At 52.7% G+C, this 27,997-nt stretch overlaps 1 pseudogene across 1 annotated transcript in view; it reads right to left on the bottom strand.

Annotated features, from left to right (window-relative positions):
• Positions 1-27,997, bottom strand: part of LOC149332772 (cysteine-rich motor neuron 1 protein-like) — a 153,083-nt pseudogene that overhangs the window by 44,406 nt on the left and 80,680 nt on the right. Inside the window, exon 2 of the transcript XR_016285260.1 lies at positions 13,872-13,983. The product of XR_016285260.1 is annotated as a cysteine-rich motor neuron 1 protein-like (transcript). The remainder of the gene's footprint in view (positions 1-13,871; positions 13,984-27,997) is intronic.

Raw genomic sequence — 27,997 nt, 5'->3', positions numbered from 1 at the left:
GATACTAACCACTACAAAAAGCCCGGGATGTCCAGCCGGTTGCTCATTGTGAACAAGGGAGCCGTAGCTCTCCCGAAACGTCATTTGTGTTTGACCATGGTCAGTGATCAGTGAATCTCAAGTCACTGGAAGGCACCACCCACTGCAGCGCTCCTAGCGGTGAGGAGAGGTAATAGACAGCCATGGAGGGGGGGTGGGGGGGGGGGGGGGACTAACTAGGGGGGAGCATCAGGTGACATGTTCGAAGCCAATATGTAATGGGAGCCATCATGGGAAAGAGGCCCTCACGTGACACGACAGTGGTAGACGGGTTTCGCTTTCGCGCGCTGCGCAGCCTGACGCCTGAGCTTGATATTTTACACGCGCATCCCACGGAAGCTGAGACCGCCTCGGCACGGGCGCTGCGCCGGTGCATGCACGTTCACTAAAAACTCACCACCAACAAAGCCATAGGGCCTTGCAGTCTGGTAACTATGAAGGGCCAAGATTCACAGCGCAAAAGGGCCTTCGGTGAACGAAAGCAGCGGCATCAAAGGAGGGTAGCATGCGGGGACAGTGACGTCACGCTCCCTCCCAGTTTTTTTTTTTTCCCGTGTGTTCCTGCATATATGCTCCCGACGATCACCGGCGTCGTCTCCTGCCAAGGCCTCTTAAAGGCAGACGACAAGCGCGGGTTCGCACGCTTGACAGGCAATATGGATTCCAACTCGCACAAAACTGATCTGGGCTCCTGGCCACCAGGGTCTACGAGGCAATGAGGCCGCTGATGCGGCCGCCCGAGCGCTCACACACCGGGCTCCTCATCCTAGCTCTCCTGGCTCAGAAGCTCATAAACCGCTTCTGCGGTTCCGCGAAATCCTAATTCATTATTGCGACAGCCACCGTCTCCACCCGGCACCTGCCAAGGGGCTGAGTATAGGCGGAGGAGCGAACTCTCCGGCGCCTGCAAACAGGAACTCTTCTCTGTCCTGCCATAGCAAAACACTTTGATCCGAACAATTAGATGGGCGCTGCCCGCCTGTGGAGAAATCTGCGATATCTTTCACATGGCGTGGACATGTACTAAGAATCCTCACCTTCCCCCACCCCCACCCGAGAGGCATGGGACACTGCCCTCCTCAACTGCTCCACACTGGAGTCCCAAAGGGCTCCAGTAAAGCGGGCGCGAGACGGGGCCTCGTCGTGCGGTGTCCCGAACTCAGGATACCAACCATGCAGCGGGGTTTTTTGACCCTCAAACTCTCTTTGAGTATTAAAGTTTTTCACCACCACCACCATCTCAGCCGAAGGCGCTAACCGCGGCCACTCCTCTCTGGCAGAGGACACAACCGCCGCCCCGACGCGCATTGGAGACAGCCGCGGTCGGAGCAGCCACGCGCACTCCCGCACGTCAGCGCTGACAACCAGCAGCTCCTTTTATCTCCCCACAGTATCCGGGGGTGTATCATCTCGCATGCAAACACCGACCCTTGAACGGCGGGGAGCGGCCACTACTCGTGGCTGTCAACGCGGGTCGCTCGGAAGCCGACGACGACGAGCGATAAGCGCGGATATGTGCGTGCGAGGGATCTCGCGCGCTTGGCGGCACAGTCCTGCCTTTGAACGCGAGGGGGGCAGCTGAGGCGAAAAGGGTCTGCGGCACACAGGGCTAGCCATGTTCAACAAACGCCATCGCTGCTGTGGTCGTCTGCCAAGGTCGCACCGTTGGCCGTGTCTACAGATTTCTGCGTCTCTGCAGTGTTCGCACGCTCTTCGCACGCGCTCACGAGCGAAGACACAGAAGTTTGGTTCACGGTTTATGGGTGTTTAACGTCCCAAAGTGACTCAGGCTATGAGGGACGACGTAGTGGAGGGTTCCGGAAATTTCCATCAACCTCGGGTTCTTCAACGTGCACTGACATCGCACAGTACACGAGCCTCTAGAATTTCGCCTCCATCGAAATCCGACCGCCGCTGCCGGGATCGAACCCGCGTCTTCTGGGTCAGCAGTCGAGCTCCATATATCCATATATCCACCGCGTGTCTACGGAAACGAGCAGGAGGGCAGTATAAGGATAGGCACCGCGTGTACCCAGCCCCTGCAAAGGGACTGGGGAAAGCAAACGAACGCGTTCTACTTAGACTATTCACTAATACAATGCTGTGCCCGGCAGTATTAAAACACTTCGATCCCGCGTTCACTGGCAGGTGCAAACACTGTGGCGAGGTGGCTGACACCTACCACATGGTTTGGGCTTGCCAGCGCAACTCAGCTCTCTCCCCCCACCCCAACCCTACCAGAGAGGAATGGGAGGCGGACCTGCTTGGCTGCTCGGACCTTCAGGCCCAAAAGGCTTTGGTCAAGAGGGCTAAGCTGGCGGATTTGACCAATGGTGTCCCGGAATAGGGACTCCTCACCTCTTTTATTAAATAAAGGCTTTTCATCATCATCATCGTCCATTTCGTCCTTACCGTCTTTCGAGGAGTCGAGAGGGTCGAACAGCTTTGCACACTGCGCTTTCGCCAATCTCTCCCTCCAAACTACTACTTACTACTACTACTACTACTACTACTACTACTACTACTACTACTACTATACGTAGACGCGAAACACAGGAAAGGGCGTTTGATAGCTGTCTCTGTAAAACACTGCGACAACACATGAAGCAGTCGTAGTGCTATTATGGCAGGGAGGCGTGGCGCAGATATGCCATGCAGAGCAGCATATTTTACCAGCGGGTAAGGGGCGGCATTGTAAGAAAGCACGGCAAAAGGACGATCGCCAAAGTGAATTAAATGAGTGAGGCCGACTATGGTAGTTGCAGACTCAGGAAAAACGCGGAAAAGAGAGAGAGAGAGAGAGAAAAAAAAAAACAGATTGCAGCCTGCATGCTCCCTGCTTCGCCTGGACTGGGTATCTTTTGGCTGCGCTCCTTTACTGAAGGCAGGCCTGTGTTTTTTCGATGTTACTGCCACAGTTCTGAGATCGACAATGGCACACGTAGCCAGTGTAGGGGATAGTGGCCAAGGCTCTTCGGCGGCGACGTTCTGAGGCTCAGAAATGTCTTACAATAAAGTAATGGAAAGCAGAAAGCTCGCTTATTAAGGTAAACATGCATTCTTAGAGGCTGTCCTGTTAACTGGCTGATACAGCCGTATCCGGGTTGGGGTGGTGACAAAAAAAAAAAAAGGGGGGGGGGGGGCGCTTTTGTTTAAATTAGCCGTTGCTTTTATCTTTTTCTGCTCGGCAAGCACGGTTTCCTCCGTATACTGCGGCTTGCAAAATTTCTCCATTCTTGCACTGAAACCAGAGCCGACAAAGGCCGCCGCTCTCTTGAGCCGGACTCCTCTGTCACCATCCACCGTGAGCACTGTTACTGCCTCAGCTCGTAAAACATGTCGCCGCAACAGGGAATCTTTTTTTCTTCCTTTTTTATCTATCTTTCCCGACTCCACTAAAAGGGAACCAATTGAAGCTGCAACGGCACATGTATGCGCAGCCGCCGTTACTTGTACTCTCGGAGACAAAAGTAACCGAACCCCCCCCCCCCCCCCCCCCCCCCCCCTCCACTTATGCATTCTCGACACCAGAAGTGGATCGTCAGGTGGCGCTCGCATGAAGTGTGGCAGTGTTCCTGTATATGCTCGGTGCGGAGCTTGAGTTACTTTTTATCCCAATAGTACAGCCCCCTTCAAGAGTATACAGCCCATGGGGTTTGCTTCTAAGCTGTTCAGCGGGGCTCCCTTGCACAGTCCAAAGCTTGGGAAGATTGAGGACGCGAAGCCACTCCTCTTTCGAGAGATTACGGTCACCGAGTGTGCATAACGAGGCATGCGGCAGGCCTCGCAAGCAGACCGCTTGGACCGTATACACTGTAGACGGGGGAGGGTGTACGTAGTTTGCCCACATTCACACAATCGAAAGGAAGACCGCTTTGTGCAGCGGTGCTTACATGTAATCTTCCCGAAGTAACACCGCCTAGTTGCACGACTTCCACGCACACACGTACATACAGCGGGCAGCAAAAGTTTACGGGACGAGCGGTCTTGGAGTAAGTTTATTATACAGCGCTGCCGCCTGGTGATTATTAATACCAACGAGTGAAGCAGTAAGCCCTCTAACACCTGCCGGCATTTCAGGCGATTGGCTCGCTTAGCAGCGCCGAAATATTTTTGACACCCGCGTCCCGCAAACTTTTGGTGCCGACTGTAAGCACGCCAGCCGCCCTTCCGCAACGCTCACTCCCTGACACGTGGTTCGTCGGCCTCGAAGCCGTCTCGCGAGTAGACTGGGAGGTCACAACGAACCCCTAGAGGGACAAAACAAAAGGTTAAAGAAAACGAGAAAAAGGCGAAGAGCAATGAAACGCGCGGAACGCGTTCTCCCGGCGTCGTTTGATTGACGGGCCAATGTCGCGCATGTATATGCGCCTCTCGCGTGCCCTTGTGTAAAAGAGCGCCGCACCGCCGAGCGTGTCGTATATCTCTTTACGCGCCTAATGCCCCGAGACCGTTACGGGTGAATGCTCCTCCCCCCGCATCGCTCGTCTGCTGCCGTTCTCTGCTTTTTTTTTTTTCATTCCTCCCTCTCAGCTTCGCTTTTCTTCTTGTCTCGCTCTTCTGTCTTGTCCGCCCAGGAAGAAGCCAGTATTCTTTTTCACGGGAGGAGGCAGTGTTATTTTCATTATTACTTTTTTTTTTTTCCACGAGCCTGCTGCTGAGCGCAGCCACGGCGTGTGTGGCAGCGGTAGGGGCCTCAGGGACAAAGGATCGTCGTCGACCGTGACCTGGCTTTAAGAGGACGGCGGTGGTTCCCAGCGGAAGCGCGGAACCCCTTTGTATTCTGCAAGTTCGATGCTGCCGTGATAGCGGAGGAGATGCGCGGTGGCGGGCGTGCTTCGAGACGCACCATCGATCGGTGTGTGTGTATGCCTTTATGTCTCTGCGTGTGTGTTTAGTAAGGCCCGCAAACAGCGGGGCCAATATAGCCTGTGGCCGCCGCGGTGGCTCAGTGGCTATGGTGCTCGGCTGCTGTCCCAAAAGACGCGGGTTCGATCCCGGCCGCGGCGGCTGGAATTTCTTTGGAGGAGAAATTCTAGAGGCCCGTGTACTGTGCGATGTCAGTGCACGTTAAAGAACCCCAGGTGGTCGAAATTTCCGGAGCCCTTCACTACGGCGTCCCTCATAGCCTCAGTCGCTTTGGGACGTTAAACCCCATAAACCAAACCAATATAGCCTGTCCGTGGGCTCGTATCGAACGTGTGGAGTCGTAGGAGAACCTATGGCGAGTCGTATGGCCAACTTTTCTCCAACTGGAAGCGACTACCTCCTCGTCGTCACAGTGCCTCTCCGAAAAGAAATCTTTCAGGCGTGTCATCACGAGAGAATCACCGGTCACCTCGGCTAATCCCGCACTCTGGGCTCGGATCCAACAGAGGTATGCTTGCTGCGACAGTGCGGCACTACTATGTGCGCACGTGCCACGATTGACAACGCCGAAAAACACCCCCTGTCAAGCCAGCTGGACTTTTACATCCTGTACAAGTGCTCAGAGTCCCGTTTGAGAAAGTTGGCATTGACGTTCTCGGCCTTTTCCCAACCAAGGCACTTCAGCGCGGCGCAGCAGTCGAGGCTGTGAAATTTTTCCTGAAACACATCGTCTCGAGGCATGGAGCCCCGGTAGTACTTATTACCACGGATAGAGGCACCGCTTTCACAGCCAAACTCTTAGAATTCCCCCAATAAAACTTCTTTTTGGGCTAGTGGGTGCATTTTGAGCCTAAGAAAAGGAGCAGCGCCAAAGTATGCAACCATAGTGTCTTCTCCTTTCTTCGTCTGTGGTTGCATGCTTTGGCGCTGCTACTTTTCTTAGGTTCTTAGAATCTCTTGCGCCACTGAGTGGCACTACACATAGGAAAACAACCGCCTCTTATCCCCAGACGAATGGCCAGACCGAACGCAACTCTCGTCGACAGGCCATGTACACTGACGTTGAACATTGACGTTGGGACGAACGAAATCCTGCCATATATCGCTTTCGCGTACAACGCGGCGCAACAATAAACCACGCAAAGGACACCCTTCTGTCTGTTGTACTTCCGCGAAGTGTCGACAGTGTTGGAAGCAATGCTGCCCCTCTATGACCACGACGTTGGCGCCGAGGAATTTGCTATTCGTGCGCGAGAAGCCTGACAAACTGCGAGGGTGCGCATCCTGCACGAACAAGGCTCTGGCGTTACAACCGCAGCCACAGACGTTCGCACCGGAGGGCAGGGTGTGGTGGTGCGAACACCCATTTGACGCCGACGTCTTTCACAAAAACTGCCTCGGCCCCCACCGAGTTGTCAGCTAAGCGACGTCACCTACGAAGTTCCTCCGGGTGGTATTGAAGTCCTGTCTACTTTTCTTGGGAACGCGTCCTTTTCTGCTGTTTTTTTTTTCCCCATGACCTTCCGTATGGGTTCGCCAGGAGTACTCGTCGTCCGCAGAGACCTGAGATCGCCCACGTCGTGCGGATGGCTTTTTATGCCATATAGCGAACGCAGTAAATAATATTTCGCGAAGCAGTCTTACGCCATTTTTGCGCAGACATAACTTGCCATCGTAATAACATCATTTTTAGCACAGAAATGATTTCCACGATCCTTCGGGTGTTTACTCGATAAGACCCGGTACTTCGTTATTGAGTTTTCTACAAATAATGACATTTTTACGAAATTTTGCACATCCTCGCACAAAATTCACCGCTAGGATTTTGCGTTGGAAAACTAATAAATTGTTTTTCTTCAGACACTTCGCCACGGACAGCGGGCACGCTCCGTTTGCTCGAAACGCAGTTGAGAGCGCTGCAATTTGGTAGCAGTGCACGACCGTAGTCACGTGGTATTTTTTCATATTTCGCGGGCTTTCTTTAGATGCCGGAAAGAAAAGGACCCAGTAGGAGATACGATGCTACAATAAACTGGATCGTTTGTTTATAAACCTGCTCTACAACCTAACGTAACGGTCTTGACACTGAAATGGATATTTTAAACTTTGCATTATTCATCTTAGTTAATTAGCTAATTAAGTGCAATAAAAAATATTCTAAGAAGCGCCACATGATAGCAAGCAATGTATCGTTGGTTTCAGCGGGCTGCGGTTTGCCCCCTTTTTTAATTCTCGGTTCAAGTTACGTGAAACACCCTGTATATATTTCTTTTTGATTGAAACAAAAAATTAGGTCTGAAAGGGTTAAACTGCATAAGGCGGGCAAAATTGGCAGCAGCTTTCCGTTGCAGAGACAAGCGCCTAGCCCCTTGCAAAAAGACCATGGGTGACACGCCACAGTGTGTATATACGCAGGCTGCGGACGCGCGGCAGCCGGCGCATTCGACAAACTAACGCACGCACGCACACCCTGCCCGCTCCTGTCTATCTTCGGCATCGCGCACAGGCACGCAGCGAGCCGCGGAACGCAGTCGGTCTGCGCTAGGTCAACACCGGAGGGAGCGCGGTAAAGGCTGTTGACCGTCTATGCAAGCCCACAACTGCTGCTGCTGCTCATGCGAGCAATGTAGTATAACCTTTCGTCTCTCTCTCCTACCATCTTCCCTCTCCAACTTTTCTATTCATTTCTCTCTCTCTCTCTCTACGAGGAATACGTTTAGCAGCTGCATACCCCCCCCCCCCTTTCCCGAGGTAAAAAAAAAAAGAGAAGTATTTATTCAACTTTCCCCTCTTTCCCTCCAAGCTCTCTGTTGCTGCCGGGAAGATACCGCCGCTCCTATTGCTGCTTCCATCCTTCGTTCCGGTGTGTGTTCGTACGTTTCCAGCGGCAACAGTTCGTTCCTTACGCACGCGCGCTCCCGCGCTTCGAGTCTTTTTTACCTCAGCGTTGGCGCACCCCCCCCCCCCCCCCCCCGCGCCCCTTCCTCTAACAAACACACACGCGCATATACCCATACGCGTGCGATTTTCTCTGTTCGAAAGAGTCTGCAGGTCTGCGTTATTCGCTCTCTCTCTCAGCAGAGACATGCGTGTGTTTGTCTGCTCGGAGTTCACCTGCTGGGTCTGCGCTTCCGCTGGCATCTTTACGAGGGGCCCGGAGATTTCTCCGCCGGGCTCTGTTTTGTCTGTCCGTGTCTGGGAACGCCAGCAACGAGCAGGCAGCGAACGGACCGTTCCTCTTTCCTATATAGGCTGCGCCGGATTAGGGCCCCCCTCCGCTTCTAGCGCTGTCCCACCGAAAACAGCGTCGCACGACTGCCCGCAGCAACGGCACGGAGGGGAGGTCATCTTCCACTGTGGCACCAAGCATCGTTACTCCGCATGACGCACTCCCCGGGAAAAGAGGTGCGGTATTATTCTTCCTGGGGAGTAAACGCGCTGTAGCCGCACAAAGCCCCTTTTCGGAGTGTAGTTCCGCTCCATTTTAGGGTGCAAGGCATGCCTAGAGTAATGGAAGCCTAACGCGTGCCAAGTGATTCCTAACAGCGGACTGTAACTAGTCGTTTTAAGCCACGGCTGCGCTGCTTCCGAGTACCAGCGAACTATGAACGCGACGACGCTACCCGACACGCGGGCTCTTGACTAATCGGTGCACGTTTGTTAACCAGCACGATTGTTAATGTCCAGGTCTAGTTTCTACACGTTTACGATCGCTAACTCATATCGCAGCTTCTTGGTTTCATATACATGCATAGAATGATGAACCCTGTCCTCGACGTCACAAGCTGCTCATCTGCCAGCCTCTACCGGTGCATTTCTCGAACTTGTTACCTCTGCGTACTAACCCGAATAAACCTGGACACCACACACTATAGGCACAGGCACGAAGCAGGTCTGACACCCAAATGCCTTGTCTATTCAGAATGCGTTCTATTCAGATTTCTCATACTGAAATGACACTTTCCACGGTACGGCAGCAGCATTTCGTCATATGCCTCGAAGAAGTATTTCCCCATTGTCAGCACAATGTCGGGGCTGGCGTACTATAGCGCCAGTAGATACTCTTGTCCCCATGATCAAATTATTGTAATCAACAAGAACAGCACAAGTCCGCTTCAATTAAAAAGACCTCTGTTGAGTATATGCGTTCACTTGAAGATTAAAGGCATTCTACTGACACATTTTAACAACCAATAACGCCTACTCGATGTCAACGAAATTAAGAGTTCAAGTTCGTGTAGAAAGTACTCCTCTTTAAAAATTGCGCGGACACTTTGGAAACTAAAGTGTTGAGAGGTGAAAGCCGAGGACACTCTGCCGTGACGACTTCCGGTAGAAGTGACGCCACACCGTTCCCGTGGCTATATCGATAGCCAAATTATACATCTTTCGGGGATATTCAGTGTTAATCACGCTTAATTACGCATTTTCCCTTCCAATTTGCAAATCCGACGTTTTCCCGACCATTCTGTAACAATTTTCCCTATGCCGTGAAGACTTCCGGTGGATGTTACGTCACACCGTTCCTGTGGCTACATCGACGTCCGCGCTATTTCGACGCAATTTCGACATTTTTGCCTAAAATTAATGATCTTAAAGCCATCAAACTTGGCTTCTAGGTTCATTTTTCCTCCTCTGTCTGAAGCAACCATTGGTTTCCTTCTATCTTTTTTAGTTCCCGAGTTAAACGCGTGTGACACGCTTTGTTAACGGACGACAGTATGAGCCATTAAAGGCTTTCGCCTCAATGAATTCGCGAAATGAGTTCGAAAGGTTTCGCCTCAGCGAATCCGGAGGCAGCTCTTTTAGGTGTTCACTGCCCGTGCGGCGTGTGCACCCCTTAAGGGCGCACCTCCATTCCAGGAGCGCCTCGTATATAGATCCCTCTCAGTGCGTATACCGCTACCTTAGAGGCGGCGGCTGTCTTTCTCTTCCCGGCGCCTTTGTGCGGGAGCGCGCAGCAGCGCCTAGCCGAGTAATGACTCGAGACACACACGGAGAGACTACTTCCACGCACAGCTGTTGCCGTGGGGCTGGAAGGACTGCTGCCAAGCACGCCCATAGTGCGGCGTTTTTCGTCGGGACGGGTTGCAACGCCGGGAGTGAAGCGGTCGGGTGCGCTATGTAGTGCTCGCGCCGCTTGGTGATGGTGCGCTATACAGTCGGTTATAGCGCGGCACTATACACGGTGGTGATGCTGCTGTTCGCGCTCCGCAGCATTTCCCCGGCTGCTGTTATACTTGAGGGGGGAAGCGTTACGCGTCGTTGCCCAGCCAGCAGCGAACACAACCCGAGAGACTCCTTTTCGGCGCACGAGAGAAGAAACCGGCTCCCAGAAGATGCGCACACACGCCGCTTCTCCCTTTCCTCTTTCAAGCAAAGGTTTCGCAGTCTCCAGCGGCCGTAACGTTTCTTACACGAGTGGTTTCGGTGCGCTTTTCTTTTTACGTTATTTTTTCTGTCTCTTCGCGTGAAAAACAATTCGCGCACGGAGCAGCAGCAGTGCGTCGTGTTGAGGACGCGGGGCCAAACTAACCGGCGCGAGCTTTTGGCACGGCGAGCGGGCTGGCGCTGCCGACGTCCGCGTCGCACTGGCGTCGTTATACGAGGAGCGGTTTCGGGGGGATGGGTGAGCGTTAATGAGCTGCTTTCGGGGAATGCCGTTTCTCTAAACGGAGACTATGCAACAAGAAAAGTGCGTCCTGCGGTCGGCGAAATTCGCTTCGAAACTAGCGACCGGTGATACGCTCTTGCGATTTGCCTCCGACGTCAACGAGTGCGCGCACAAATCTTTTAGCTGTTTGTCTGGCTTCGCGCGCAAAACAGCGCCAGGCTTTAGAGGATTGTGAAGACATCTTTTTTTTATTAACATGGACATAAAAGGAGATGTTGGTGCCTGAATTTAGCGCCGGCTACTCCTTCTCTCGTAATATGAAAACATACTGCTTGTCGGATCGTGAGAGTGTAAGGCACTGAAACCCCCGAGACTGCTGTACTCTCAGCGTAAACATGTCGTCGGCGACGGCAACAGATGTCGTGTATACTCTGGTGTTCGCACGGCCTTTACACACAAAAAACACAAAAACACACAAAAAAAGGAGAGGAAACGGGCGGTGTCCAGATCGTTCGCAAGCGCCATCCCCGACGCGAATAACGTAACGCACATCTAGGCGCGTCCGGTCACGAACGAATGGCCTCGGAGGAAGAACGCTCGGTCTCTAGAAGGCCGACAAGCAACCCGTCTACTAACACGCGCTAGCTTGCACGCACGAACACGTTAGCGCGCACGCACACACACAGCGCAGTGCATGCGGCGTCTCCGCTACTCGAACACACACGCACAAACACGCGTGCGCGAGACAGGCGCTAACGGCCTCCTTCATTGGACCCTTTCACACCGCCCGCCGCCGTACACCAGGCACCTATTCCACGACGCCGTTAGCGCCGGCGCCATGCACACTGTGTGTACAGAAGGACCTTCTCTTTTGCTCTTGCCTCGCATCGTCACCACCCGCGCGCCGACCGCTGCCGCCCGCCTCTAAAGGCGCGGAGATCATTAGCACACGAGCGGTACGCCCCGTCGTTTTCTAGTCTTTCGTTCTCTGCCGTCTCTCTTTTTGTTGGACGGCGCAAACGGCCGCCGAGTTGCCGACTGTACGACGTAGGGAAATTCATTGTTTTTTCTATGTGTGTTTTTTTTTTGGCCGCGTGCCCGTATGTAGAGCTATGCACATAAGTTTAAAGCACGCAGCGCTTTTCGCTCCCATTCTCGGCAGCCTTAATAGAACACTTCACAGAAATCTGACGGCGGAACTGAAGACAAGACCCACGCGAATTTCAGTCCAAAAAGAGCGAAAAATTTCCAGACCACCATGGTTCAGTAAGGCATGTTGACGAGCTAGTTGGTATTGCATCTTGAAACTTGGAAAAACCATCTAGGCGCAAATAATTTCGCAGGGACTAAAAGAGACGAGGAGACAACGGATGGCGCCTGTCCGTTGTCTCCTCGTCTCTTTTAGTCCTATCGCCGCAAGGATTGAAACCAGTGCTTCTAGCAGGTGTTTCCATGCACGAATCAGCCACTTGCTAGTAGACCGTAGCGGAGTGTCAAGACATATCGTGTTGTAGGTAATACTGAGCGCGACTGTACGTGCCAGCAAAATATCTACAGTGTATCGGGGGTCGGTCGAGTACGGCCAAGAGGCGTGCAAAAACTGCGCGACCTCAAAGATGCAGCTTCGCCGGTCCAGTGTTTCTAGCAGGTGTTTCCATGCATGAATCGACCACCTGCTAGACCGGAGTGTCGTGTTGTAGGTAATACTGAGCGCGACTGTACGTGCCTGCAAAATATCTACAGTGTATCGGGGGTCGCTCGAGGACGGCCACCAGGCGTGCAAAAACTGCGCGACCTCAACACAGCGAAGATGCAGCTTCGCCGGTCCAGTGTTTCTAGCAGGTGTTTCCATGCATGAATCGACCACTTGCTAGACCATAGCGGAGTGTCGTGCTGTAGGTAATACTGAGCGCGACTGTAAGTGCCTACAAAGTATCTACAGTGTATCGGGGGTCGCTCGAGGACGGCCACCAGGCGTGCAAAAAACTGCGCGACCACAACACAGCGAAGATGCAGCTTCGCCGGTCCAGTGTTTCTAGCAGGTGTTTCCATGCATGAATCGACCACTTGCTAGACCATAGCGGAGTGTCGTGTTGTAGTTAATACTGAGCGCGACTGTACATGCCTGCAAAATGTCTACAGTGTATCGGGGGTCGTTCGAAGACGGCCACCAGGCGTGCAGAAAACTGCGCGACCTCAAAACAGCGAAGATGCAGCTTCGTCGGTCGGTCACCGTCGCGGGGTCCCTGTGTCAAGACATCAAGCAGCACGCAAGGAGGGAGGGGGAGGGGAGGGAGCGGAATTCGCAGACACCGCGTGGTTGCCGCTGGCGACGAGAAGCCGGCCGCTATTTTGCAAAGCAGGCGCCGACTGGGCGCCTCCTCTCAAAGGGTCGCCCTTGTCTCTTTCGGAGCGGGACATTCGCGGGGTGGTCGAGACGAACACCCCGCGGGACTCCCCAGCGCTGCGGTTGCCCGCTAACTCGCATATATACTGACTGCAGTGCGCCGCTGAGGGAAGAATGACTGACACTAAACTGGGCCGATCTGGAGCGGCGAATTAACGGTGCGACGACTTACAACGCGTGCGAACCGACCGAAATGAGATGCGCGGACAAATGTACGCCGTGTGTGTCTTGACGCCCAAAGTTATTTATTCTATTTTACAGCAGGAGGAGAAGGATAAACTTAATTTAATAATAAAGATAAGAACGTTCCCGGGAGGGCACCTCAGTCCAAGAGCCCTCTGGCAGAAGGGAACGGACATGATCTGCGGCTAGGTTTGTGGAGGTTAGCAGATTAAGGCGCCACCTATGAGCGAGACAGTAAGCTATTAGCGGTTACCTAGTACTTTTCTTTCGCAACGATATCAACGTTTTGAGCAGCCCTGGTTCACCTGCATGGCGCAACATTGAGATAAACTGCCTCACTTTCAAAACGCTAGTGAGGCCGACCTTTAATGCAACCCACCCTACGACAACAATAACAGTCCCGTTAATGACAGCCCCACCACACGGCGACTCCAGCGTATACCTTACTGCAACGGCTTTAATCTACGGCGTACTTAGTTCACGGGAACCTTTGCTTATACTTCAACCTTACCATACTACAACCCCGTCCCACAGAAACCTCACCACACACCAGATTCTTATACGATATAGACGGGTCTCATTCTCCGTGGGGATCTGCAGTATAGGGCAGATTTGTGAGCCTTCGTGGCGGAGTGGTAGCGTCTCCGCCTCAAATGCCAAAGGCCCTAGTTCGAAAGACAGCGTTGAACTAGACGCCGTTGCACTTATTACGAGGATGAGGCTACAGGAGCTCGCTCAAGGAGTACAGCGCACACTCACCCTCCGCTGATGGGGCAGCAGCTCTTGGGCGAGCTCTGCGCAGGCAGAGCGTAGCTGTCCTCGGGACAGGGCTTGGCCGCCGCCGGACACTCGATGGCCGAGCAGTTCCTCTCTGCGAGAGAGGAGAGAGAGGGGGAAGTCAGCACTCCGCTACAGCGCTGGTAATGTGTGCTCAACAGTGGCGAAGAGTGCGCAAAGGAGGAGAACACCAATTGGTGCACGCAGTACTCAGCACCAGATGACTCGTGCAGCCGCAGGCGGGTAATGGAGAGCTTTGGGATAGCGCGACACTCGATCCGCTTGCACGAGGCGACACCTGCGCATGCACAGACGGCTCGGAAGAGCACGGGCGCGCACATGCCGCTGCGGATCCCCGCATTGCGGTTCGCCGCCCCCGCACTAAACGTACACGGATCACATTAGGGAATCTCGGAGCGCGCGCTTCGCTAAAACTTTCCAATACCACCGCTCCGAATTCAGCGCGGTAACTGATGCGTGCGGCATCGGACGAAGGAATCGAAAGAGCAAACACGCCGTACAAAGGAGCGCGCGCGGGCGCGAACACGTTGTAGCACATGTGTGCGCACGAGCGCACAACTTTTGCTTCACTCCAAGCAAACACAGACGAAAAGAGCCGACAGAGAGAGAGAGAGAGAAAGAGTGAAAGAGGAAGCAAAAGAAGAAGGAAGAAAAAAGACTGCCGATTTCATTGGCGCGCAACCATTATTCACGCCTCCGACGAGAAGAAGACGCGGCGGGGCAGCAGCAGCAGCGCGGTGCGTTTATGGCGCAACCATCGCCGCTCGGGAAGCAGCCCGGACCTTTTTAAAACACCGCCGCGTGCTCGTGGCAGCAGGTGCGCCGGCGGTCGTCTCGAGTTTTTTCGACGGACGTGTAATTCCTCTCCTTTTACGACGTTCTTCGGCCGACGGGGAGGCTTAAATAAATCCCCGAATCAGGCCCTGCACCGCTAACGCGAGCGCGCAGCGATCGTAAAGGAAGAAGCAGCTAAACCCCTCGGGAGGCGAGCAGCTCGCCGCACTCTGTTCCTAGGCGGCGGTGGTCGAAAGACCGTAAAACTCCCCCCCCCCCCCCCCCCCCTCTTTCCCCACCGCCGCCGAAGACGTCTTTAGATTCAGCGACGAGTGCATGTCCGCTCAGCTGTGCGGTCTTTGGTCCGAGTTTCCGTCCATTTTTTTTTTTTGTTTCGCTCTAGTTCTCTTCATCTTTCGTTCTTGCGTTTTCACTAAGTTCTCCACCCTCCTATACTTTCCCAGGCTGAGAATACACGCGTTCTATCAGGCAAGGTTCTTTCGCTGCCGCCTGCGCAGGTGCGCAGTGCGGACGTGAAGATGGCCATGTCGTCCTCGCTGGATCCGCGAAACGGGTAGACCCGAGGCTATTTTCAGTCTTCGTGTTTAGAGCAGCTGAAAGGCGTGTTTTTGGAAACAGCGCGGCATAGCGATGCAATGGCCGAGAAAGATGAAGAAAATAAGAATGAGGAAAAGGATATAAATAAAAAGTAGAATATCTGCTTCCGTGCGCCGCGATGTAAATCGCTTATTGCTGCCAGGAGAGGCAAGAAATCCTACGGTGAAGACAGCTGCCCTGCACGGCGCGCGTTAGGCGGTAGCCGTGTCGTTATGCGCCGAGATAAAGCTGCAATAATAATAAGTTATGAGTAATGTACAAGAGCGAAATATGTCGCACTGAGGGCGGGCACCCGAACCGTGCCGAGAGGGAAGGAAGGTAAGGAGAGAGTCCTTATAGTGGTGGACTGCAGATTGTTTCCTCCAACAACCAGGGGCTTCTCTAAACAGACACAACACAACGTACAGTGGCGATCAATATGAAGGTGATCGCTCGAGCGGCTACCGAGGCAAGGAGCAGCGCCATGTTACGTCATCACCTTCCATGGCGAGTGGAAGATCAGAGTAGCTTCTCTCTCTCTTTTCGCTGTTCCATGAGCTGCTGCCACTCCCTTCTAGCAAGTCCCAAATTTCGTTGTTTTTTTTTACGCGTCAGCAGACAGATACGAACGTGTCGTAATCTAGTGAATACTGTTAGACCGGACGCAATCAATTGGAAGTTAATCGTGCGAGCGTCAACCTATGCTAGAAAAAGCCGCCTTGCACGACATTTTCATTGCCGTGCTTCAGTGCTTCATTGAACAGCCAAAGGGCGAGGGAAGCTATCACAATTTTGCATTTGTGTGGTAAAAATGTGCCACGCGAAGACTTAAAGATTCGTCACCCTTCGTGAGATAACCTTCAAATTCATTCCGATCATATTATCGGCCACGATACGAGGCAACGACGCGGACACATGATTTTCATGAAAGAGAACAAACACAGAAAAAAGGTGGCGTCATAGGGGTGACGGTTGTAGCCCGGAAGAGCCTACGAGGGAAAGAACGCAACGCAGTCTTTATCGTCGTTGTTCCGATATCGACCGCTTTGCAGCTTGAAAGGCCCGCCGGTCGATGCTCGCAGCGATCACCTTCAAATTGATCGCGACTACAGGTGTATTTCGCATCGCACGCCCATCGAAACTCGGCCTCCGCAACGACCGTGATGTGATCTCGCGACCTTGTCGCGCTTAGCAGCGAAACGCCACAGCCACTTAACCAACGCGTGCGGAGCACACAGCGTGCGCTAAGCACATCATCCAGTGAACCTGTGCGCCCCCTTTTTCACCGCATGAAACGACGCGCCGACAGCGGCGCCTCAATACGCGTCCGCGTCGAAGACCACGCGCAAGCTCTTTTTTGACAGGTCAGGCGAGACCACGAAGCCGCGCGGTCGCGAACCGCTATTTAACCCGCGGCACCGCCTCCGATTTTCTTTCTGCCTTCATTTCTTCTCGGCACGGGTCCCTTCAACCCATCACCTCGATAGGTCGTTTATTGTTTTCACGCCGCACTGGCTCTTTCAGAGGACCGCCCAGAAAAAGACGCGACGGAAGACGCAGACAAAACAGGATCGAAGGAAACGGGGTACAAACACAACACGCAACAACGGCGAGCATAAAAGACGAGCGGACAGCAACAACAATCAAGTCCTTAGCCGATCATAAAAAGCGAACCCCCTCCGACGAGCCGTCGGCGGTCAACGTAACAATCTTTCCCGCCAGCCTTCGACACCCTCCGACGGCTCGTTTTTACGACGCCAGTGGGCCTTTCGTTCTTTCTTTTTTCAATGTGGCGCCCCGCAGCAATAACCACTTACGCGAGCTAAACAAGGCCGTGGGGCAGAGGAGGCGACGGGGTGAGGCCATAGCGGACCACTTAAACGCGGTCTTTGTTGAGTTCCTTCGTTTTCTGTATTTCTCGTGCTTTTTTTTCCGTGACGTGCTGCATCAACAACCTCGCGCATACGTAGAGTACGCGCGTCGGCGTAGTACACATCCCGAAACTGCAGATTCAACGCTGCTGCTGACGCGGCTACGAGCGAGTCCGTTCAACGGCCCGACCCCGTTAAAAGAAGCAGCCAGCGAGGGTCGATCTTCTCAAAAAAGCCGAGCTTATGCTTTAGCGTCAATCGTAGCCGACGGCACTTTTTAACGTGCCTTGCAAGAAGAGGCCTTCACAACCTTAACGCCAACGTCCACATTACAGACGGGTACACTGTTTCCACGAGCTTTCTTGGCACGCCGACGGGAAACGCAGCGCGGCTAAGAGGCGTTTTTCTTTTTTTTTTTTTTTCTGCAATGTGCAATGAGTGGTAGAGGCTGGTGCAGTGCTGTTAACATGGTGTTTAGCGTCGTTCCTAGCGTCGCTCCCGGGTTCCCACGGGATACTACGGAGATACTATTAGACTTTGCTGGTTATCTCCGTTTATGGTTATCAGGTTTTCTTCGCTACTGTGCGATTGTGTTTTTCCTGTTTTCGTGTATAAGTTTTTGTCTAGACTCGTGTATCAATAATACTTTGTCATTTTACGCGTTCCCAACGGATTGGTGGCAGCAGCGGCGCAAGTACAAGTTGGCTGTATACATACGTTACTCGTCTAGTAAAATTCTCCCTTGCAAGTCTAGCGTGTGTTCTGTCGCCTTCTCTTGTCCTGTGTGTGTGAATTTCGCTAGTCAGTATGTGTGAAACAAAGTTCTAGCGGCTGTCCAACGGGCACGTCTCGCGCAATGGGAACAACCGTCCTCCTCCTTTTCGGCGGGTGTCTGCGCCAGCACTGGTCAACTGTTGCATTACAGTACGAATAAATTAACACTGAATTACAAGAGACACCAGACGAGGCGATACTAGCGTTCTGCGGCACGCCACTGAGTGTACAGATCGGCTGTGCGCTACCCAACGCTGCCTGTCGCCGACGACGCGCCCCCACCGCCGCCAAGGCAACGTCAAAGGAGGGAATGCAGAGCGCGGCAGCACCGCCCGTAAAGACCTAAAAAAGCGACAGCGTTAGAAGGACGAGGAGAACCGGAGGGGAGAGGGCAGCGAGGGTTACGACCAGGCTCGCGCGGAATGTATTAATCACACGCGCGCCGCTTGTAAACACAGACGTACTGCCAGCGCCCTCTGCTTTGGCCCAACTTGTTGCGCGTGCGAGCGCCCCCAAATGGCGTCCCAGCTAGCTGCCGCCGCCGCCGCCGCTTCGGGGTTTCCGACACTGCTTCGAAGCTGCGACAGCTGTATGAAAAGTTGGTGAGGGAAGGGGGAAGGCAGTTTCTCTTCCTACTGTTTCTACAGGGAGTAATTACTCATTGGCATCCACCCGAGCGCAGCCATACGGCTACAAAGGAAAGCTATACAGCTTTCTCAGAAACTTCGTAGTTAAAGAAAAATTCGTCCTGGTCCGGGGTTCGAACCCGGGACCACCGCTACACCGGAGCAGTCGCTCTACCAATTGAGCCAACCGGGACGGCAAGCTTATGGTAGGGCGAGAGCGAATTGATCAATAACTCGAAGTGGGAACAGTGTTGGTCAAATGCTTAGGGGAATCCCCCAAGGTTTCTACAGTCAAAGCGAACCGAAAGCATTTCACAATGTACTTGGTGCCAAAGCGTCGGTTCGTATAATCAGGAAGTTCGAATTAAGCGAGTTCTGATTACGATGACTATTTGACCTGAGAATTATTCGTTTGGCAGTCACTTAACTCGGCCGATTACGACGACGATGATGTATTTATATTCCTGAAGCCGCATAGTCCTTCTGTCGTTACGAGATCAAAGAGCTACACGAAAACAGGTGTAAAAGAGGAACGCACCGTAACAAAGCGAATGGGGCATTCGAAGGAAATCGAAGTTCCGTCCAGTCCTACCACGGTCTCAATGGCTTGCTGTCCCCGCAGCCTTTGCAGTTTAGTAAGTTAAGCGATGTAAATGCAGACCAGCGTAACGACTGCGTGCCACTGAACCCATTAATCGAAAGAACGGAACAAAAAAAAAAAAAAAATCCGCGTAGGGACAGAAACGGGCTGCAGGAAAGAAAGGGGAGAGGAGTGAAAAGTGAGAAAAAGTGTGAAGCTCGTAAACGCCTCGCAGCTGGCTCGTCAAAACACGCTCGCGCGGCGAGGACCGCAGCGAAAGACGCAAGGGTGCCGCGGCAGGCGGTGTTATACAACAGGCCGTATATCATCGTGCCACGGCTGGCTTTGGGAGGTTTTTGGACCGCCTGGAAAAGCTGTGTGTGTGTGTGTGTGGGGGGGGGGGGGGGGGGGGGGGTAGAATCCCTTCCCTCTTCCCGCATCTTCTGGCCGTGCGTCTCGTGGCCATGGACGACCTTGTTTTTCTGGCCTCCTTGTTTTGGTTCGAAAGTCCATTCCCCTCTCCCTGTGTTCGCTTTAGCCAAGCTCGCATAACGCCGGTCCCTGGAGCGGAAGATGCGATGACTCGAGGTTCTATATACGCTCTAGGTCCTCTTTCTTTCTCGTCCCCACTGTCTGACTTGTCCGATGTCGGGAGGGGGCTACACACGGATGACCGGCTGCCCGGTTCGTCGATGAGAGATCCGGGGGCCGGTTCTGGTTTGGCAGTATATGCGTCAAGAACTATGGCGCGATTCTTTGTTTGTTTATACGGCTGCGCCTTTCGAGGTCCGGCTGGGCGTGGAGAGGAGGACAGGGAAGGACATCTACGTCGCCGAGTGATAGGCATCAAAATGTGAGTGCCAGGCCACCCACCGCGAGAAATATTCCGGAGAAATTTCCGTCCAGTCAGCGTTTCTTTCTTTCTTTCTTTCTTTCTTTCTTTCTTTCTTTCTTTCTTTCTTTCTTTCTTTCTTTCCTTCTTTCTTTCTTTCCTTCTTTCTTTCTTTCTTTCTTTCTTTCTTTCTTTCTTTCTTTCTTTTTGTTTTTCGCATGCGCGAGTCCGCCCCACAAGGACTACGGCGCAACTGAATGTCAGATTCTCCTTAGTGCTTTTGCGATAGCACGTATCTGCACACTCCCATCTTTTATTTGTTCGCATTTAACCGGCTTCGCCCACCTGCCGTTGTGCTGCTGAGCGCGAAGAGGTCGCAGGTCCGATGCCCGGTTGCCTTCTGACACCCTCGAGCACCCAAATTCCAGCAGTCATTAAAACATCTTCAGGCAGTCGAAACCTGTTCGGAGCCATTGGTTGACGCTCGTACCCTAGCTTTGGAACATCGATGTCCACTCGTTTTCCTCGTATATCTTCTGCAAGCTTCGTTAGCGGCACCCGTATTGCGCCCGGTTTTTGTCCTCTCAGCGCGCTTTGCCAATTTCAGAGACGACTAACCATCTGGCCGCGTGCTGCCATTTCTGCAGGCCCAAAACATGCAGCATTAACTCTGCCCCATCCCCGTCCTCCATCATCAGTATCGCCATAGAGGGGCGCAATAGGAATGATTTGCAAATACATGTAGTTACCACACAAGTGCATAGAAGTTCATTTCAATTAAATGGCTGGGACAACGAACAAGCTTAAATTTATGATTTTATTTTGTGCTTCTTTATGACGGTGATATTTAAGGCATTTTCTCAATATGCCTCTTTTTAGCCCCCCTTGTAACAACAAACATGGCATTGTGAGTAAAAAAAATAATTAAATATGACTGGCAACATTAGTAGCTAAGGGAACAGTTACTAAAATCCACATGTGCTACATAGGACAGCGATACAGGCTTCTGAAGTAATCGAATCTGAAGGGGAAAAAACCCTGACGGTGGTAATTGTTGGCTCGTTTAAATCTACTCATTTCCCCTAAGCACACTAGACTGACTGTTTCCGAGTAAGTGGCTTCACTTGAGGACCTCAGTATCTGCCCGTAAACAGCGCAATTCAACGCTGATTAGCGGAAACCCTCATTTACTCGGTGCTAGGCCCGGGCTACTTATACTGCAGAGCGTGGATGTATAACACGGGTCTGACATCGCCTGTGTTCCACATGTGGTTATGGGTTAACCGTTATTTGCGGATCTTATTTAGCATTTAAGCGTCGCTACGGTGTAGCAGTTGCCGGCAGAATCCGCAAGGCTAACCCCACCAGCAGCTTGCAACAACCTCAACCTCAGAGCGCGGGCGACTACCCGAGTTGGCGCACCTTGAACCCTCATTGGAGCGGCTTCGGGGTTGTGGTAAAGCGCTTAAAACACCGAGCCTCTGGCCCACATAGCTGCACCGCGTTAAACGAGTTCGCCCTTCATATCTCCTCGGTCCCACACTAACGAGCACTTCTCTGTTTACGTCTATTGTGCGGAGGGTTGCGCAATATTACGGCGTCGCGGCCCGCGGGCGAGATGTTATTAATAAAGCAGGGTGCAGTGCCCCCCTTTTTAATTCCCCGAATGCACCACACAAGCCGCATATATGGAGACTAAGTGCACTCGGTGTAAAAAAAACAAACAAGTATGCCGTGCAATGTCAGTGTCCCAGTGTTTTTGCTTTCCCCGTACACACACACACGCCCGCACGCAGCGCACATTCCCAGCCTCGTTTATAAAGCGAGCTATGCACATCAGCTGCGCAATGCAGGGCCGGTCCCCCCCCCCCCCCCCCCTCTCTCTTTCTCGCTTTCCTGCGCTCTGTGCAAAAAGCAACTCTCCTCCTCCTCAAACCATCCGTCCGCCTCGGCAGGCGCGCGCAGCGGGAAGTCAAGGTCCCGGCAGGAGCTCTGACCTGCAGTTTTCTTCTGTCAAGCGGGATATATTATGGGAGCGCTCGGCACACGCCTGCAACACCCCCCCCCCCCCCTCTCCACCCCTTTTCCTTCTATCTTCGCGCTATATGCACTTGTGTTTGTTTTGTTTCGTGACACGCGCGCACTATATTTCTTCCCCAGTTTCGAGCTCGGCGTCGTCTTTCTTGATTTACGCGAACCCTCCCCCGGGCCCGGCAGGGAATGGCACGCGACACTCTTCTCCTCCCGTTTCTTCCGCACAGTGCTCCTGTTGCAATCGTCGAGCATTTTTGTTTGTTTGTTTGTTTCTTCTGAGTCGCCGCGCACCCTCGCGTTTCTGTCTCCTCGGGTGAAGATGCGTCGCCGCGGAGCTCTGCCATCGATGTTTTGCCATTTTCCGCTCAGGATAAGCGCGTGTCGGTCCGTTCTTTCCCTAACTATTTGTTTAGCTTCTTCCCTTCCTTCCTTACTTCTGTCGCTTCCTTCAACTTTTCATTCTTTTCAACGCGATAGCTTCGGGGCTCGCTCTCTGCAGAAAATCCATCGTCGTCGGCGTTGTGAGCAAGAAGGCAGGTGGCCCACTTGCCGTTAACGTCACGTGATCTTGTGACGTCATCAAAACCTGCCCACCGTGGCAGGCGGCAGTTAAATTAATGACTGGCCGCGAGAGGTTGCTCGGGAATAGCAATGTATAGGTCTTAAAAGGCCCACCGGTGTCTGTGTTTGAAAGAGCCGCATGCCTTGGTGGTGGTGCAGGAGGGGTATGATGACTCCCAGGGATCTATGAATGTCAGGTAGAGAATGGCCAATTCCACACACATGGGCATTAACCTATCAACTCTACATATCCTTAACGCGGAGCTTTCGTGTCCCGTCCATCTTTTTTATTGCGAAAGCAATACTACGCTAGGTTTTGAGCCTTCAGCGTGGTCCCGGCGGTAGTCACGTTTGACCTTTAGACGGCCTCCAGTTTAATGACGCGTAGAGGCGCTCGCGTCTGTGACGTCATACCGAGGTGAAATCTCAGCTACCAAGTCTGTTTGTCGGCGCGGTCCCAGCGGTAGCCACGGAGCGCTGCAGATCCCAGGCAGTAAAAAAGGGGACTGAGTTCATTTCGAGGAAAGGAAAGGCGCCTTACCAACTCTGTGGTTTAGTGGACATCTCAATAACCCTTAAAGCTAATTCCGGCGTTAAATGATGCGCTCTGACATAAACAGCGTTGTCGACTGCATTGATTTGGAGGAAAGGAAAGGCGCCTTACCAACTCTGTGGTTTAGTGGACACCTCTATAGCCCTTTAAGCTAATTCCGGCGTTCCGTGCAGCACTCAGGCTTTCGCCTTTCACTACTTTAGTCGCTAAAGTTGCTTGTAATTTGCTTTCGCAACCTTCCGGGCTTAACCAAGCTAAGCCTCTGCAAATTGTAAATTGGTTTTTTGAGGAAAGGAACTGGCGCAGTATCTGTCTCACATATATCGGCGGACACCTGAACCGCGCCGTAAGGGAAGGGAGGAAGGTAGGAGTGAAAGAAGAAAGAGAGAAAGAGGTGCGGTAGTGGAGGTCTCCGGGAATAATTTCGACCACCTGGGAATCTTTAACGTGCACTGACATCGCACAGCACACGGGCGCCTCTTGCGTTTCGCCTCTGCCAATTTTTTTTTCGTTTCTTGTTTAAGAGTAAGTACTCGAAAAGGTGCGCAACAGAGGACACCTGTATTAAACACGCAGCTTCAAAGCACGTGCTGTCTGCCCAGTCCAGAGGACGAGGCGCCAAGACACAAAGCGGTGATGGCCGTTCGCCAAGTCCACAACGGCGCCGGCTAACTATACGCGATCGGCGCACGATTGGCATGCGCTCCTTTCCGCTCGTCCTGTCCGGCGAAAATGCGAGCCGCCGTAGGCTTTCTCCATAGCTTTGGCACGTGTTTGTGTCCGCGTATACGGAAGACAGATGGCGCGGCAGGCCGCGCTGATTGCCTGTTTAGCGTTCGGAGCGCGCAGTCGTTCTGGCCTTGCCACGCTGATTTGAAACTTCCGACATCTTCTTAGCGTTCCGTATTCATTTATTTTTTTTCTCTCTCTCTCGTCCGCGAGGCATTTTGCGCACTACGCACGTCCTCTATATAGCGGCTGTCGCAAAACACCTAAGTGGTTATACGTGGTGTATAATACGGCGCTCGTAATAGAGAATTTTTATATTGGCTTTGATGGATCGAAGGCGATCGTTCTTCCGGCTTATTTGCATGCGGACGATGCCTGCATGCCTGTCGTCTGTCTGGCCGCAATCGGCGTTTCCCCTAGTCTCGTTGCGAAGAGCGGCCAAATGGGTTTTGGAGGAAAAAAAAAAAGAAACTAATGGTTTCCGCGTTCAGCCCTCGCAAGCTTTCGTTTCCGCAAACTGTCATTTTCTTTCCTTCTTTTTTCTGCTCTATATTCTACTTTGAGAGAACTGGTTTTCAGGCTAAAAAATACGTTATTTCTTTAACCGGAGACCTCCACTACGGCACCTCTTTCTCTCTTTCTTCTTTCACTCCTACCTTCCTCCCTTCCCTTACGGCGCGGTTGAGGTGTCCGCCGATATATGTGAGAGAGAGAGATACTGCGCCATTTAATTTTCTGCAAAAAACCAAACCAAACCATTTATCTTCCATCGTACCTGCTCTCTTCCTCTTTGCACTTTCCTTTTTCTTTTACTGTAGCGGAAGAAAATATCATTCTCGAATGTGCAATCCGACTATGTCATTTTCCGGTGCCAGCCTGAAAGACGCAATCAGGATGGGATCAGCGGCCAAGTGACCTCGACTTCAAAGTCCACGAATAACTGCTTATCTCGGCGTTTACCGTAAACCCCTGGTTACACGAACGCTTAGCTTCACCACATACCCCTGACGCTTACTGGGAACCCCTGGTTAACAGCGAGTTTTTTTTTCATACGAACTCCGTATTTCAGTAAGTAATAGTGGCGCATACGGAAAGCTTCAGAAGGAATATTATACGGTACCTGCCGCTATCACTTCGCCTTGGGGGGGAGGGTGAAAGGGTCGGTGGTCAGAAGGCTGAAGTGCACACCGTGATAGCTGTTGACAGGAGTACGGAGTAGTAGTAGTGGTGGTTTTATTTAAAATAATAATAAAAAGGAAGGAAAAGATTTTCGCTAGCCTCGGCATCTGCCATCGCTGCGGGAAGCACCTGAGCTGGGGCAGCGGAAATAAAGGGATAGCAGGCAGACTGGAGAAATGAATGGAAAGAGCTGAGGGGACAGTTAGAAGGGAGAGGGGGGAGAGGTACACTGCACAAGTAATCTATTTGCGCTGTCGTGTATTCCGTGCATGTTACCTTGGTCTTAGTAGTTCTCAGAGGCCTCCGATCGAACCGGTAGCAAAACTCCCCGTACAGCTCGCGCATAAGCAAGCAGGCACTCCGAATGGATCAAAGCTCGGAGGTTCGCACGCCGTAATCTCGCGATCCGCGCCATTCAGATGGGGTTGAAAAACAACTAACCGGAACTGACTGGCCAGACCAGACGTGGCGCTTCCGTCCAGTTGATGCAAGATTGTCGGATTTTCGTTCCTGGCTACATCAGAGGGATCGTAGCAGCGCTATGGTGTCATAGCAGCGCGCGAACCCTGACCCGCTGTCCGCAATGCAACTAGCGCGCCCTAGTGGTCGTGATGACACGCGACTCCGCGCGTCTGCCTTGTGGTCCGTCACAGCGGGCGTGCGTTCGATGTCCCCAGCTTTCGCAGCCGTCGATGCCGCGTTTTGTTGCTCGCTGGCTCGACCTCAGCGCCCGCGCACTGCTCGCGGCGCTGGAATGCGCAGAACGCGGAGCGCCCTTTCTTTTTACCTCGTTTTTTTTTCTTATGTCTCCCCCTCCTCTTCCTGTCTGCTGGGCCTTGGTACCGTCTGCGGCGTGAATCTCGCTGAAGGCGACTTTTACGTGCCCCTCTGCGCATCCGTGCTTCGCCATAGCATAGTCCTTCACGAAGCCCCGTGCGGTTTCAGGAACGTGGTATGGTTTCATACTACAAAGCCCCACACTGCTCCCACAACGCTTTCATTCTGTCAATCTCTGTACTGGCGCTCCATTTGGCCAATTAGGACAGAGTTGTCTCTAAAATACCACATTAACACGCCCTGTAGTGCATTTCAAAAAATTAGCAGGACGCTTAGCGTCGCGTTAGGAGTATAGACTTGATAGCGCCTAATCCTACTTATTCCTTTTATCATTTCTCACCTACTGCCAATCCAGAATCACATCACCCATCACGGTCATCGATTACAGTTATCATTTCTGATCACATCCTCGATTACCAATTAACAATCACAATTATCGGTTACCAGTCACCAATCACTATCTACTGCACCACTACATACTCATACAATTTCCTCAATTTCACTTTACATGCCCGCAGCCGTTTTTTTTTTTTTTGTGTGTGTGTGTATGTCCAACGCCATCTGGCGGAGGCGTGGAACTCCGAGCTCGGCTGTAAAAGGGCCCGAGCATCCACTTTTAGCGTTTATATTACTGAGTGGATCAACGACGCCTCTTTTTTCTGTCCGACAAAACACGTAAGAGCGCCACCAGGAAAGCACAGAATTCGTGCTAAAATGCTTTCAGCGAAAAACAGATCCCTATTCTGCATTGCCTAACTTAATTTCATTCTGTACCTAGGTTTATTAAACCGACGCTCTCTTAACGACTCTCCTAACGCTAAAATCTCTCTCCACTGGCAAGAGTTCCCTCAAGGCAGAACGGCAGTTTGTCATCCACGGGCCTACGCTAGTGCCTACAGTATATAGACGTTGGTTTGTGCCCCATAGCACGGAACTTCGGGACAGGCTTCGTCATCAGTAAAGCTGTCATAATGAAATGTGATGGACAAAACGACGCACGCCACACTGCGCTTCTGGCGTGCGTCGTTTTGTCCACTTGTACTAACACCTCTTTTGGGTAGTTGGTGCATACTTGAATTGAAAAACTAGCGCCAAAGCGTGGTTTCGCGCTAGTTTTTCTGTAATTCTTGTCCACTTGTGCTTTGTCTCCTAACTGCGTACATTCCATCATCGCCAACCAACCAGCGCCCCTCTGATAGCCTTATTATAAGAGCCATCAAATCTGGCACTGTTCTGCAGAGACACGTCGTGTTCCGGGCCTTCCTGCATGCCCCAGAGCATGACTCTCCGCAGTGGTATCTGTGTGTCTGCCGCACGGTCGCGTGCCGGGGTGGTATGCGGCGATGAAGAAAGAGAACACACACCCAGTTGTCCCCCCCCCCCTCCCTCCCCCCCTTTCTCTCGCACGCGTGCCAGCAGCTTTCTTCTTCTCCGTTACGGGGTCGCTCGTTATCGCGCGGCTCTGTGCCGGTCGCCATCACTGCGTGCCACTGCGCGCGATCCAGTTCGTGTCTCCTCCCTGTCCCCCCCCCCCCCCCCGACCCGCCAGGAGAAGGGGAGAAAAAGATCGACAGCGACACGCCAGCGCTAGGCCCCCTCTCGCGCGTGCGTGCGTGCGTGCGCGCGCGCGCGCGCGCACGCGCGTGCGTGCGTGCGTGCGCGCGCGCGCGCGCACGCACGCGCACACACACACACACACACACACACACACGCACACACACACACACACACACACACACACACACACACACACACACACACACACACACACACACACACACACACACACACACAGGCCAGTAATGAAGTCAAGACAGATTGAAGGATCAGAGCAAAAAACTCGCTGTCCCCATTCCCGTCCAAATTCCCATAACCAGTTTTACTGACAGCCTTACACCCCGTTCTTATAGCCCATCCTTATCCGCTACTTCCCAGAGGAGATCAGGGGAGTCTCCCCGGGCCCGCTCCCCCGGCTGTGGGTCGCTATTGTAGCTTTCACCCCCCTACGCCCTTTAGTTTACTTTTCCACCTTCGGGTGGCAAAAATTGACATTGCCCTAGGGCTTCCTCTTTTATTTTATAATTCATTTGAGCCTGATGTACGGACGTGGTGCAGGCAGGGGCTGTTACTTCTCATTCTT

Source organism: Amblyomma mixtum, chromosome 8, assembly GCF_055824585.1.
Source record: "Amblyomma mixtum isolate Tamu chromosome 8, ASM5582458v1, whole genome shotgun sequence".
NCBI classification, from domain to species: domain Eukaryota; kingdom Metazoa; phylum Arthropoda; class Arachnida; order Ixodida; family Ixodidae; genus Amblyomma; species Amblyomma mixtum.
This window is presented reverse-complemented; position numbering and strand designations above follow the sequence as displayed.